We start from the raw sequence: 16,315 nt of genomic DNA on the forward strand, positions 1-16,315 counted from the left end.
AAACAAAGACACCTACATCTTAGATACCCTTGAGGTAAGCTAAAACATCAAAAATTAATTTCAAAGTGAACTATCCCTTTAAGTTTTATGGCCCTATTTTAACAATCTGAAACGCAAGTGTCAAGCGCAAAGCGCAATTAACTTTTTGGGCGGGTCCTGGGCGCATTTGCTAGTTTAATGGCGGGATAAATTACTCTTTCAGTTTCAAAGAGGCATGTCTGAAGGAGCTTCATTATTCATAGGTGTGGTTTGGGCGTAACGTGAAATAAACCAATCAGAGCGTCATCTATCCTTCCCTTTAAGATGAGACGCGCATATTTCATAGCGGATTGATATTTTAACAGCAAATCTTCCAAGGCGTGCGCCAGGCGCGGTTCACAGCTGAGGAGGCCGACGCTCTCGTCAGGACAGTAAAACACAGAGAAGCGTCATTGTATGGGGATGGGAGAAACACACCCAAATAAGCTTTGGTTAAACAGGCATATACTAATTTTGTAAATGTGTAATCTAGATTAAAATGCATAATTTTCACAGAGTCCTGGCCAAGAATTGACAGCATTTACAGATTGAAACAACAGCAAATCAAATGATTCTTCTTCGAGTGACAGAATAATATATTTAAAATGCTCCATAGGCACTAGAGTTTGTAATATCAATTTTATTTGAAGTAAATTCCATTCAAATGGAGCTGCGTAAATGCCATTTCTTGCCAGTTCTTGCAAATGGAACAGAGAGAGTAAAACAATTATCAGACCGGAGGGAATATTTCCACAACATTTTTTTCAAGACAACCTTAATAAAAAGACAACAATCCCAGAATAGTTTTTATAAATATTTCGATAAAAATTAATTTTCCTTCTAAAAGACAAAGATGACCAGGCTAATGTATTATATATAAGTAAAGACAGGACATTTTAGAAACTTCTCGTTCTTACATTTCATGTTTCTAAAATAAAACCCAAGCTTTATTTATTTTTTTTCTTTAAAGGAGTTATGTGAGACCCAAAAAATGATTTATCATTGATAATGATGCCAAGATTTTTAAACACATTGCCTTGTGAAGTCTGGAGAATGCACGCACACACGCTACACTATGGACATTGCGCGCTTAAAATAGTATCTGATAACATGCGCTACGCGCCATTGACTTTAGACTAGTTTTTTTTTTTGGTTAGTAGCGCAAACGATTTCTGTTACTGCAAGATAGCATTAGGGATCGTTTGCGCCGGAACACGCCTCCTTTTTTGAGCCGACCCGCCCAGGGAGCGCAAATTCAATCTCTAGTTTGCCGACGTGCGTCTGTGGAGGGAAAAGTCCGCTTTGCGCCGGTCCAAAATAGGAATGATAAATGCGTCAGTGAACAAAGTCAATTGCGCCGAGTGCAAGATAGGGCCCATAGAGTATGTCTACCATTTGTAAAGGTGTGTAAGTTTTATAATTTAAATTTGCTCTACAAATAGTATATATATATATATTGCATCATAAAGAATCAAAGTATGGTATGGTAAGTAAATGATAATATTTTTATATTTAAGTTAGGTGTCTCTCACATTGTCCACAGTAACATTAAAATAGTTCAGATTCTATTTAATATATATATATATATATATATATATATATATATATATATATATATATATATATATATATGTATTTACTTTATTTAATAACGCAATAGTTACTTTCCTTTTTGTAAGGATGTAACTCAGTTACTTTTTATGAGAAGTAACTAGTAACTAACTAATTACTTTTTTGTTTAAGTATTTTATATTTTGTTCCTGGAGTTCATAAAGTTTGCAAAGTGTTTTGCACTAATAAATGTCCAATGTTTGTAAACATGATTTTTATAAACATAAAAAAATATATTTTGATTATCCATTTAATGACTTATTTAGCACACAGAAATTGTATTTAAAGTTTCCATTGCAAAGAGAGTCTTATGAAAATAATACTGTTGCACTCTTGGATGCAACAGTGTCACCTGTTTTACACAGTATGGATTATTGGATTATTTAAGTTCTCTTTGGCAGCTTACTCCAGACTTGTTTTCAAATTTTTATGTAATCAATCTCATTTCTTACAGACCATGTCAAAAAGTCACACCCAGGTATCGGAGGCACTGAGATCAAAGTCTGCATGGCGCAAAAATTAAAAGATCTTGTTTATGCATATTTTCCTTTCTTGTTTGTTGCTTAAAAAAATAAATAAAACAAAAATAATCGGAAATCTGTATCGGAATCGGCCAGTTTGCTTGTAAAAAAAAACTAAAAATCGGTATCGGCTTTGAAAAATCATGATCGGTGCATCCCTACTAAATACACAGTAAACATGCGATTAACTCGGAGCACACAATACATGCTGCAGATGTGTAGAGAAACTGATTTACCTTTAAAGGAATCGTTCACTTCCAGAAGGAAAACTCTGTTGGACACAAAAGAAGATCTGTTAGTATCTGAACAGCTGATGGGCACAGGTAACTTCTATGGTATTTTTTCTTCGTACTATAGAAGTTAACGGTGCCCATCAGCTGTTCAGATACTAACAGATCTTCTTTTGTGTCCAACACTGATGCAGGTCTGGATCAAGTGGAGGGTGAGTACATGATGACAGAGTTTTCCTTCTGGAAGTGAAATACTCTTTAAGGGACAGGTCATCCAAAAATCAACGAGAAATTTACAGAATTTTGACATTTTTTGACAAACTAACAGTTGAACTTGATTTCTACATGGAGATATTTGTATTAACTGCTGCCATAACAGTTTTGCACTATGGGAAATAAAAACAACAACCAAAGTGCTAATGATAATAGAATGGCATCAAGAAGACACAGGATGTCCTGTAACATCACTTGCTTTGGGTTTTCCTTTTTAAGATAATTCCTCAATTTCTTACAAAATCCTGTATTTTCTGTGCACTGCATCTCACCAAAACTGGATCCTCAGCAGTTTTACACTGCTGGTTTTCAGTCATTGTGGCCAGTTTTCCTTTAGCTCTGTGGTCCTAAAATGTTTGATTACAGCTGTAACTTCAGCGTTTGAGCAGGACACTTTCTGCCCTCTCCGTGGGTTTTCAGTTTCTGCATCACTCTCACTCTCTGTACAGAAGAATACATACTTTAGTGAGTTCTAACTCTACGAGAGCTCATGTACTTACATTGATGGTGCTATTGCAATCTAAACCTCTGGTACCTTAAGGAACTTCAGTGGTGCTCTCAATGGGCATCTTCTGAACACCTGCAGACAATCAGTCACATAATGATCAGGAAACTTAGAAGTAACTCAAACAGAAAAGACACATACATACATAACATACATACATATTATAATGGAATTGGCCTGTTAAACGTTTATTTTTGAAACAGTCATTTATCAGTTTTTTGCCTAAACACTAAGTATCAACATATTGGTATAGCCAGATAATACACTAATACAAAACTGACGCATCCCTAATTTTAGTAATATTCTGTTAGTAATGCTGGATTAATACAATATAAGGTAACACTTTAGAATAGGGAACACTTATGAACTATTAACTACAAGGTTTCCCTCAATAAATTCCTAATTTGCTGATTATTAATAGTAAATAAGGCAGTTGTTACATTACTGTATTGGGTAGGATTAGGAATGTAGAATAAGGTCATTTAAAATAAGGCATTAATAAGTGCTTAGTTACTACTACTAATAATATGCACGCTAATAAGAAACCAATGAACACAACATGCAGTTTTTAAATGAAGGTTTTTATTATTAAGGGAAAACAAGTGTCAAAACTACATGGCCCTGTGTGAAGAAGTGTTTGCCCCTAAACCTAATAATTGTTTGGGCCACCCTTAGCAGCAACAACTGCAATCAAGTGTTTGTGATAACTTTCAATGAGTCTGTTACAGCAGTGTGGAGGAATTTTGGTTCACTCATCTAAGCAGAATGTAATTCAGCCACACTGGAGGGTTTTCAAGCATGAACAGCCTTTTTAAGGTCATGTCACATTATCTCAATAGGATTCAGGCCTGGACTTTGACTAGGCCACTCCAAAGTCTTTATTTTGTTTTTCTTCAGCCATTCAGAGGTGGACTTGCTGGTGTGTTTTGGATCATTTTCCTGCTGCAGAACCCAAATTTGCTTCAGCTTAAAGTCACGAACAGATGGCTGGACATTCTCCTTCAGGATTTTCTGGTAAACAGCAGAATTCCATTTATCACAGCAAGTCTTCCAGGTCCTGAAACAGACCATCACACTACCACCACCATATTTTACAGCTGGCATGATGTTCTTTTTCTGAAATGCGGTGTTACTTTTACACCAGACATTACGGGACACACAACTTTTGTCTCGTCAGTCCACAGAGTATTCTCCCAAAAGTCTTGGGGATCATCAATATTTTTTCTGGCAAAACTGAGACGAGCCTTTAGTCTTTGTCTTGGAAATCTGCCATGCAGACCATTTTTGCCCAGTCTCTTTCTTATGGTGGAGTCATGAACACTGACCTTAACTGAGGCAAGTGAGGCCTGCAGTTCTCTGAATGTTGTTGTGGGGTCTTTTGTGACCTCTTGGATGAGTCGTCACTGTGCTCTTGGGGTAATTTTGGTCGGCCAGCCACTCCTGGGAAGGTTCTCCAGTGCTGTTCCACAAATCTAGTACAGTGGCTAGATGAACAAATAACCAGACGCCACCTGATTCTAATATTACATCAACGTTTAATAGTAATGACTTTATGAATTTCTTCATTAATAAAATAAATAACATCAGAAATACAATAACAAATGTAGATTTTACAGCGTCTAATACTTCAGTTTCATCCATCGCACCCAAAGATAAACTGCAGTGCTTTACAACTATAGGACAGGAAGAGCTAAATAAACTTATCAATGCATCTAAACCAAAAACATGTTTATTAGATCCTGTACCCACTAAATTACTGAAAGAGTAGCCGAAGAACCGCTTCTCAATATCATTAACTCATCGTTATCTTTAGGTCACATCCCAAAACCATTCAAGCTGGTGGTTATTAAGCCTCTTATTAAGAAACCAAAACTAGATCCTAGTGAACTGGCAAATTATAGGCCTATTTCAAATCTTCCATTTATGTCTAAAATTTTAGAAAAAGTTGTGTCTGCTCAATTGAGCTCCTTCCTGCATAAAAATGATCTGTATGAAGAATTTCAGTCGGGTTTTAGGCCCCACCATAGCACAGAAACTGCACTTGTTAAAATTACAAATGACCTGCTCCTTGCGTCAGATCAAGGATGCATCTCATTTCTAGTTTTACTTGATCTTAGTGCTGCGTTTGACACCATAGATCATGACATACTCATAGATCGATTACAAAACTATACACGTATTCAAGGACAGGCTCGAAGATGGTTTAGATCCTACCTTTCCGATCGCTACCATTTTGTTTACTTAAATGGGGTGTCATCTCATTTATCATCAGTAAAATATGGAGTGCCACAAGGATCCGTCCTAGGTCCCCTTCTATTTTCAATATACATGTTGCCCCTTGGTAATATTATTAGAAAATACGGAATTAGTTTCACTGTTATGCTGACGATACTCAGCTATATATCTCAACGAGACCAGATGAAACTTCCCAATTATCTAAGCTAACAGAGTGTGTTAAAAATGTAAAATATTGGATGACCAATAATTTTTTCCTATTAAATTCGGATAAGACAGAGATATTAATTATTGGACCAAAAAAAAAAAAAAAAAAACAGTACACAGAATCTAGTAGACTACAGTTTGCAACTAGACGGATGTACTGTTACTACCTCTACAGTCAAAAATCTGGGTGTTATATTAGACAGCAACTTGTCTTTTGAAAACCATATTTCCCATGTTACAAAAACTGCATTCTTCCATCTTAGAAACATTGCCAAGCTACGAAACATGTTATCCGTTTCTGTTGCAGAAATGCTAGTTCATGCATCCATGACCTCTAGACTGGACTATTGTAATGCACTTCTAGGTGGTTGTCCTGCTTCTTCAATAAACAAGCTACAGGTCGTCCAAAATGCAGCAGCTAGAGTCCTTACCAGGTCAAGAAAATATGATCATATTAACAAAATTTTACAGTCTCTGCACTGGCTACCTATTAAGTTCTGTATCAGTTACAAATTATCATTACTTACCTATAAGGCCCTAAATGGTTTAGCTCCTGCGTACCTAACTAGCCTTATACCACGCTACAATCCATCACGCTCCCTAAGGTCACAAAACACTGGACTTTTGGTAGTTCCTAGGATAGCAAAGTCCACTAAGACTTCTTCACACAAGGCCATGTAGTTTTGGATTTTGTTTTCCCTTAATAATAAAAACCTTCATTTAAAAACAGCATGTTGTGTTTACTTTTATGTTAGTTACCTTTGACTAATATTTAAATTAGTTTGATGATCTGAAACATTAAAGTGTGACAAACATGCAAAAAATAAATCCAGAAGGGGTGCAACACTTTTTCACACCACTGTAGTTTAGAGACTCTAAAATAGAGCGTTACGCAATAATATTTTTAACTTTGATTATTTTTAAAAAACACTTAGCTGACACATACCAGCATTACTGGAGTCTCCTGCAGCTCCAGCAAGAGCATCATCATCATCAGAATCACTTTCTTCAGGATCACCATCAGAATCTGTCATGTTGATCTTATCTTCAATGAAAAATAAAACTCAGAACATGAAAAACATATGCATTCTGAAGTCAAACACGATCACACACCATTTATAAACCATACCTAATGACACTACATTCTACAGTGAACACAAGACATATTTCAGAGAAGAGTTTCCTTAAACCTCCCTGTGAGTTACTTACAATCATAATAGAACATTTACGTTACAGACCTTAAAAGGTACTGGTCAATATATTACTACAAATCTGTATTTAGAGCAGGGGTGTCCAGACTCTGTCCTGGAGGGCCAGTGTCCAGCAGAGTTTAGCTCCAACCCCAGACACACCTGAAGCAGATAATACTAGAAACCTCCAGGCAGGTGTGTGAAGGACACTGGCCCTACAGGACAGAGTCTGGACACTGCTGATTCAGACATCGACTAATATTACTGAAAGTGAAAACAGGTCATTAAAAGTACATACATTTGGTAACAGCTAAGTATATCACAGCCCATGAAGACATCAGACTTCAGAGCATTCACTGTTGCACTGAAATAACAGTTCATCCGAAACATGTGAATACCTCCTTAACTCCTTCAGCGGAGCACAAAAGCTCTGCTCCTCATTCAACACATGCTCTTTGACAGGTGACATCTGAAAACAATGAAAAAAAGCAAGGCTCATGTAGAGATGATTTCTTACAACTAGAGCTGCAACTAACAATTATTTTTTCGATTAGTTGACTACTCCAACGATTATTTTTATTACAATAAATAATTTATCTAATGTTCTTTTTTTGATTCGCTAATGAATCCTTTTGATAACTTTACAAAAAATTATAAGTACAACTTCTAATATAATATTTCAACCTTTATTAATTTTCAACCAATGTGGTTGAAGTTTTTACAGTATACAAAAATAAAGAGGCAAAGAAACTTATTTTACTATGGTAAATATGAGTTTACATTTGCGCTTCTAATTAAACCCCAGTAGCCACAAATTTACAGTTGTCCGAGATGTCATTAAATGTTCTTTAGCATCACAAACCATAAAATGTAGTCAGTGTTCTGCTATGGATTAGCATGGTTTCCAGAGATCTGGAGCTGATTCTGGGTAGCTCGGTGGTCTGTGACTGTTGTCTCGCGGCGCGCTGTCTTTTAAGGGGCCGTTCACATATCGCGTCTTTTGCGCGCTCAAGTTCGTTATTTCCAATGTAGGCGCGCAGTATGCGACCGCGTCGCTTGTTCGAAACCCGCACCAACACAGACTTACTTTATTTTATCCTTACTTCAGCCGCTACAGGTGATCATACCAATAACTTGTAATCTTTACAAGAATAACAGAATCATGCAATGAGCAAGTCTGCGTTTATTAGACACTTAATAATATCACATCAGTTTGTACTTTTAGAATCGCCGAATCTGCTGCGGTCGTTCCATAAAATCTGCAGCAGAGACCTGAACCAGGAAGTTCATCGTCGACGTATTTTTGTAGTCGACGTAATCGATGACGCCGACGCGTCGTTGCAGCACTACTTACAACATCAATCTAACATTTCATAAAATATGCAATGCACATTTTATTACCTGCTCAACACAGTCCGGATCATCCAATAGTAACCGGTCCTTCTTCAGAGTCACCTGAAATTAAGGAAACGGAAATAAAAAATAAATAAACATTCTACTGCAGACAAAGGATTCAGGCACTGTACAAATTGATAATGCACATATACTGGAGTCCATAAACACTGAATGATCACTGACACATGAAATCAAAAAATACATTTTAAATTAAATCAATCAATTAATCAATTAATCAATCAATCAATCAATCAGTCGTAGTACCTTCTATACATCTGTGTCTTCTGACTGGGACAGAGTGTTGACTTCAACAGTGGACGGTTCAAGCACACTATAGAAAAGTCTAGAAAAGAACATCAAATTAGACATCTGTGACAATAAATGAGTGCATAAAATACTGATTTAAAACATTAAATTATTTTATAATCTTGCTTCTATTTTATCAATGTAATTTACAAGATTACAATATTTCAAATCAATATTTAAATTTTCAAGTGTTACCCAAGTTAATGTTCATGACTTTGTTAGTATTACATTACATGCATGTACATTGCAGTCAGTCAGGTTGTGTGCATGTTAACACCTCTGTTACGAGGACCCTGTTCTATGAGGACCATCATAAGAACATGGTCTTGACTTGACTGAAGAGTCTCAGTGTGTTAGATTGAAAAAAGTCTGGTCTATTTGTATCCTTGTTATTACCGGGACATTGGTTACTAGACAAATGTGGACAGCTCATTTCAAGCATTTCTGTGTATGAGAAAAACTGGTGATTTGAGACACAGTGTCTGTGTTAGTTATACAGCATGAAACCAAGACTCACTTTTAACACCCACAATAATGCAGCAAACAAATGTCTCTTAGAAACACATGTGGACAACGTAATCTGTTCTACTCTTTTAAGGACTAACACAATTATTTCAAGAACTTCTTGGATACCTTTATAGCTGCTGTGCCTTGTTCAGAGTTCTTTAGACTCTTTAGACACTGATTCTACACCGTTATCATTTGAAAATACTGAACGTTTTGAATAAATAATATGCAATCTTGGAGAATGTTATTTAAATAAAAAAGCCAAAATAATAAGAATAATAATAATAATGATGATGACACAAATATGATAAAACTGCAGAATACAGTAGTATACTGCCTGAAAGTCAATTTCAAACAAGGGGACCGACTTTTTACCAACTTATATTACAATATACTTAATCTAAAGATAACAATTAGACGTTTTCAATATCATATGGCCACAATGAGATGTGAATGATCCATACTTAGCCTAATATTCACATCCACACAGCCCAATGTCATGGTGAGAACTAGGGTCTTTAAATACCATGCTTTTGTCAAACAAACGACACACTGAAGGCGTTTCTCAATGTCAAGGATACTTCCTTGGCAGGACTGGTCCTTCCAAGTCACTTCCTTCAGAGGCTAGGTGAGACTCCTCTTTAGCATTCGGAGAACACGTAAATGGAACAGGTTAGCAAGTGCACCTCATTGCATCATTACGTCAGTGAAAAGCTCAGTTTGAATAACGCTGTGGTATAATGGTATAATATTAACGTTAAATTACTTTGGACAACTTAACTAGTTATTTATAAAAGAAATGCCGGTGACGCAACCAAGCTAACAATTGTTAAATGACAGGTCCGGTTCAGTTAGCCATCAATAACGTAATTTGTATTTGTATAATTTACAATATCAATATGGTAGTAATTTGTACTGGCAAACTTTACTTATATTTACTACAGTTATAACAAATGTTTGGTAACGTAAATAAAAACTGTTAACGCTCCGACTCTGCTAACATTCGACATTTTTGAACAAGATAGCAATGCTGCGCGCATAGGATTGTGGGTGATTTGAGAGCGCGAAGGATACACATATGCATCCTTTCCTGTGTATGGGATATTCTTCGAACGAAGGACTCAGTCCTTGGTTGAAATTCCGAGGATCCTCGACATTGGAATAGTCCTTTGACGGATGTCGATGACGTAGCATCCTTGAAATTCTGGCTTCCAAGGATCCTTCCTTGACATTGAGAAACGCCTTGAGATTCTTCAATCAAACATCAAGACTATGTTCTTATGATGGTCCTCATAAAACAGGGTCCTCGTAACACTGGTGTAAACACACACACAATGTGACATCAAGACCATGTTAAGACTATGTTCTTATGATGGTCCTCATAAAACAGGGTCCTCGTAACACTGGTGTAAACACACACACACACAAGACCATGTTCTTATGATGGTCCTCATAAAACAGGGTCCTCGTAACACGGGTGTAAACACACACACACACAAGACCATGTTCTTATGATGGTCCTCATAAAACAGGGTCCTCGTAACACGGGTGTAAACACACACACACACAAGACTATGTTCTTATGATGGTCCTCATAAAACAGGGTCCTCGTAACACTGGTGTAAACACACACACACACACAAGACCATGTTCTTATGATGGTCCTCATAAAACAGGGTCCTCGTAACACTGGTGTAAACACACACACAATGTGACATCAAGACCATGTTAAGACTATGTTCTTATGATGGTCCTCATAAAACAGGGTCCTCGTAACACTGGTGTAAACACACACACACACAAGACCATGTTCTTATGATGGTCCTCATAAAACAGGGTCCTCGTAACACGGGTGTAAACACACACACACACAAGACTATGTTCTTATGATGATCCTCATAAAACAGGGTCCTCGTAACACAGGTGTAAACATACACACATCCTGACATACTGGAATGAACATGCATGTAATGTAATACATAGGAACTCATTAACATTAACTTAATTGGTAACAACTGACATTAAATGACATAACTTTACTATAATCCAATAAATCAGAATTGACAGTATAGAGGTGTCAGTACCGTGCATCTCCATGGCCAATCAGAATCACCGTAATCATATGTGATCTCTTCACCAGGACAGATGCTCCTTGTGGCAAATAAACATAAGTGAGGTTTTCCATCCACACGAATCGTCTTCATCCTGCTGTTTGGGTTAATATGGTCATCGTTTACAAGACGCCCAAGAGAACAGTCATCTCGAGCTGCATCGATGCTAAACAAGAGACAGACAATATCAGCACTGAAACCTTAGGACCAGCAGATGTCATATTCTGTGATCACCAATCATTTAACACTCATCACCAAGCTTTGAAAACACATGACCACTGACATGTCCACGGACACATTTAGAATCATGTAATTTAATTATCAGTAAACATGTAGATCAAACACGTGTACATACCAGAGGCTCACATGCTCACATTCTTCTTTGCTGATGAGGTCTCCTCAGTATTCCAGCAGGAAATCTCCTTTCTCAAAGTCAGTACAGCTGAACACACCCCTCCCTAAACAACAACAGAGAGGTGAAACCATCACGAGAACCAGAGACAGCTTTAGTACACGAGACACTTTAAAACAACAGAGAGGTGAAACCATCACGAGAACCACACGTCATTAACCAGAGACAGATTTAGTACACAAGACAATTTAAAGGCATAGGAAGAAAATCCTGTCATCATTTACAAACCATCAAATGGTTAGTAATGTCTTATTTTGCCCAACAAAAAATATAAAGGACTAAGACAACTTAATGGTGACTATATGATGACTAAATAAATTAGCTCACCTTTAAGATCAGTGATGAACCTGCCCTTGAGCCCATTCTGGTCTTTCTCCTTCGCCTCGCACCTTCAGCCATCCTCTCATGTGTCTGCTTTAATAACAATAAGAACTGTTGGCCTCCATCTGACAATATTAAGTTTGTTTGTTTTCAACTTAATATGCAAATTAATAATGACAGTTCTAATGAACAGAATATATGTTAAATATGATGTATTCTGAGCATATGCTGAATATACTATTTTCACTGGTTATCTTAGTAAAAGTGCTTTGACACAATCTGTATTCTACAAAGAACTATTCAAATAAAGGTGACTTTACTTATTATATACAGTAAGTATTAGGAAGTGAAAAGAGCACATCTCTGTGTTTATTAATGAAAGCAAGCTGAACAGTAATAATATTAAACAGAACTGCCCCTCCCCTTCACAGACTGTAGCCATGACAACAGATTATTATGATGGCTAGACTGTTCGGTTACATTTACAGTTGTGAAGTTAAACTGACAAGCATTGTTGATTCTCGTCTGATGTTACTCTTAATAGAGGACACTTAGTGTAAACACGCTAGTGCCATTAGCATCACGCGCTAGCTGCTTTCTAAAGAGCACTGAAGACACTCACGAACAAGCCAAACTGAGCCACAAACTCTCAGAGAAAAGATTTAACAGCAGTATTACTAACCTTTAATATAATAGTTGTCTCCAACAGCTTCACACCACAGATGTCTTCGCTTCAGGTGCACAGATTGCGTCCGTTCCAAACAGGAAGTTACAAACCGTCACACTTGCCTCGCTGATTAAAGCACGAGTATACGGGATTTATAATAATAATAATAATAATAATAATAATAATATATTTAAATAACCATCTATGAAACGTTACATTAATAGCGTTACATTAATATACTGATTTTAAACTGAGTAATTACAGCTTTGAAGTCACATTCATACTTTATATGATGATATTTAAGGAATATGTTTAATTGCATGATCATTATGCATTTATGTAATCATATACAATCGATAAATTATTGCAAAAAAATATTTAAATAATTACCAAACTGCATTAACTTACTTGTACGGAGCTATTAGCGGCAGATAGTAGCCCCGCCCACCGCCGCCATTTTGTTTTCGCGATTTCCCGCCCTCCGATGCCGATCTAGCCAATCAGCGGCCTCCAAACTTACACAAGTGTAAAATATGCAAATTTTCGATGACGCGGATGCAGTACCGGGTCCGGGCTGCAGGGGCGCACTCCCGAGCTCAGAGGATACACAGTGTATAGTAAAATTTCAGGGTTTTGTGGTATATTAGGACATGGCGCGAAGATTTGAGAGGGAGCTTCTGGGACATAGAGAAAGGCATCTACACTGTCGGAATTATAAGGACATGGGCCCTGTCCTCATAAACCCAAATGTCCCTGTAATGCTGGTGCGTATTCAGGTCAAAAGTCCTTGTAAACCACAAAAACCAACACACACACACACCCCCCACACACACACACACACACACACCACACACAAACACACACACACACACACACACACACACGTCACACACTTTAGAGTTTTTTTTTTTTTTAGGCATAATTCTGATTTGATTTTGCTTTATTTGTTTTAAACATTCAATTTGTATTATTTTTTTTTAAAATGAAATAAAAGTTCAATTTGAATTATTTGTCTTAAATTTGGAAATCATGCTTTCTATGGTATATTGCTTAATGATTTTTACGTGGATTTCACATGAAGTTACATGTTTATGTGGGGTGTAGGTTTAACAAAGATATTGGATGGGTTTCAAATCTTATCCCATGGATTTCACATGGGACTTTTAAGTTTTACATTTAATCTCATTGGTTTCACATGTGATTTTAGGGTTCACATGGGACTTTTACGTTTCACATGTGATCTCATGGGTTAAACATGGGATTTTAGATTTCACATTGGACTTTTACGTTTTACATGTGATCTACATGTGATCTCATGGGTTTCACATGGGAATTTCAGGTTTCAAATGCAATTACTGGTTTCACATGGGAATTTTACGTTTCACATGTGATCACATGGGAATTTCAGGTTTCACATGTGATTACAGGTTTCACATGGAAATTTTAAGTTTCACATGTGATCAGATGGGAATTTCAGGTTTCACATGTGATTACAGGTTTCACATGGGAATTTAACTTTTTACATGTGATTGCATGGGTTCCACATGTGATTATAAGTTTAACATGGGAATTTTACGTTTCACATGTGATCTCATGGGTTTCACATGGGAATTTCAGGTTTCAAATGCAATTACAGGTTTCACATGGGGATTTAATGTTTGACATGTGATTGCATATGTTCCTCATGTGATCACATGGGTTCCACATGTGATCACATGGGTTTCACATGTGATTATGGGAATTTCAAGTTTCACATGTGATAGGTTTCACATGGGAATTTTATGTTTCACATGTGATCTCATGGGTTTCACATGTGATTATAGGTTTCACATGGGAATTTTACATGTGTTTCACATGTGATCACATGCATTTCACATGTGATTATAGATTTCACATGGGAATTTTACATGTTTCACATGGGTATTTTGTTTCACATGTGATCTCATGGGTTTCACATGTGATTATTCATGTGATTATAGGTAAGGGGGACCAGTGTCAGACTTCCTAATTGTGCTCTAAATACTTTCTAAAGGCTTTATTTTGTGCTTTTACTGTAAAATAAAATGCAATAATCAACAATGCTCAACATGTGCAAAGAACAATAAGGTAGCGGCCATATGAGCCAAGACAGAAAACAGTGGGTTAAAAACCCACAGAGTTTAAAAACAGAGTATAAAACAGAGTTTCTATAATTGTCTACTTTATTTGGACTGACTTTCTGGTTAGCAGTAAGTGTACAGCTAAATAAACCTCCTGCCACAGCTTATCTCAGTCTGAACCAAAAAACTATTTAAGCAGTTTGAGATAATTGGATAGTTAAAAAAATAAAATAAAAAAATCTACAGTATATATTCTCTTTTTTTAACCCTCAGATTTAAAATTTGGCCACTTAAATTTTATGTTAATGAATAATATGTGACCTCTCAACCTCAACAAATTATGATTAAGATAATCATTCGACTGCCTGACTACAAATGAAAAAGCTCTACATTCCACCGCCTTTGCGTTCTTTTCTTGCTACTTTCTTTTCTACCTCTGTTTCACTCTTTTTGATTTTGCTGGTGACATATTCTCTCCCTACCTGCTGCAGGCAGTAATTTCTTCCACAGGGCTGAATGGATGTTGCATTGTCGAAGGAGATAAGACCTAAACACACACACACACACACACACACACACACACACACAAACCCTTCTCTCTCTCTTCCTCTCTCTTAGCACACATAGATCCTGGTGGAAGTGCAGCACAATCATCCAGAATTTAATTAGCACAACTAATGTCATTTCAAACTCAATGCATTTCTAATCCTCCACAATTACCAAAGACATCAGCACACTCATTCTGCCTAACCACTGAGCCATATTATCTAGCCAACTGAGAGGCATGATTTCTGTGAAAAGTATAATTCTGATCGCACTATAGTCTAGAATTGAACTTCGCCATCAAATTTAATGTCAGAATGCATGAATTTCTCGTTTAAAAGCTCGTCCGTGGTGTCTTTGCAAATTACAGTTTTCAATCTAGCAATTTTATATTTTAATTATGCTTTAAATTGATGCATAATTTTCTCCTGAACTACAAGCTTGAGAAATTAGGGAGTGATGATTTTATGGACTTCGCCTTGCTTGACTGTCCTTGGTGAGTTAATTGTCTCTAAATTTCAGTCCAAGTAACAGATCATAGTTGGCAAAGTGGGAGATGATTTGGATATGCTGTTATATGACTCAAGAGGTGAAATCATTCAGGCACGCTGTCATGACTAAATAGTTTTTGATTCATCAACATCTGGCCATTTGGCTAGTTGTGTTTTGAAAAAGGTGGCCTGCTCGCAGCCTTGTGGTTGTCAGCTGTTTTGGCTCTAGTACAACCCTTTGGGACGCCGCCATTAATATTTGGCCATTTCGAGTCTTCTGCGACAAAGATGCTGCACATCCTGGAATTTTGGCCATATTGGCTTTAAGGGCAGCCATGTGGGTTCGCTGCCCATGGGATGCAGCCATTTTGGCTCCAGGGTAGCCCTGTGGGTATATTCTCCTGAGGGTCGGCCATGTTGGTTTCAGAGCCAGTCTTTTCAGGCAAGTTGCAGCGTTTGACCTGTTACAGGAAGCAGCCTGTGGGAATTTTTATATGGCAGGCTAAAGATGACCAGTGTGGGTAGAAAGCCTTCTGGAGGCCTGGACAGGACTCTGTGTGTGTACAGTACATATGTTCAAGCAAATATGTCCCAGAGCAATTTAGATGGCATACAAATCAACACAGTTAGATTTCTCTGATTCTTCTGAGAAACAAATAAGAAAGAGAGAGAG

General features: G+C 37.1%; 1 long non-coding RNA gene across 2 annotated transcripts; it reads right to left on the reverse strand.

Annotated features, from left to right (window-relative positions):
- Positions 1 to 2,570: 2,570 nt before the first annotated feature.
- Positions 2,571 to 11,896, reverse strand: LOC132110130 (uncharacterized). Of its 2 annotated transcripts, XR_009424595.1 has the most exons (9): positions 11,849 to 11,896; positions 11,484 to 11,567; positions 11,083 to 11,264; positions 8,450 to 8,528; positions 8,192 to 8,245; positions 7,089 to 7,259; positions 6,547 to 6,645; positions 3,189 to 3,233; positions 2,571 to 3,094 (listed from the first exon to the last, which is right to left on the reverse strand). It is a non-coding gene; the product is annotated as an uncharacterized LOC132110130 (long non-coding RNA). The 2 variants fall into 2 exon arrangements; XR_009424594.1 differs by lacking the exons at positions 8,450 to 8,528; positions 11,083 to 11,264; positions 11,484 to 11,567.
- Between the last annotated feature and the right edge of the window lie 4,419 nt (positions 11,897 to 16,315).

This window comes from Carassius carassius, chromosome 29 (genome assembly GCF_963082965.1).
Source record: "Carassius carassius chromosome 29, fCarCar2.1, whole genome shotgun sequence".
Taxonomy (NCBI): Eukaryota; Metazoa; Chordata; class Actinopteri; order Cypriniformes; family Cyprinidae; genus Carassius; species Carassius carassius.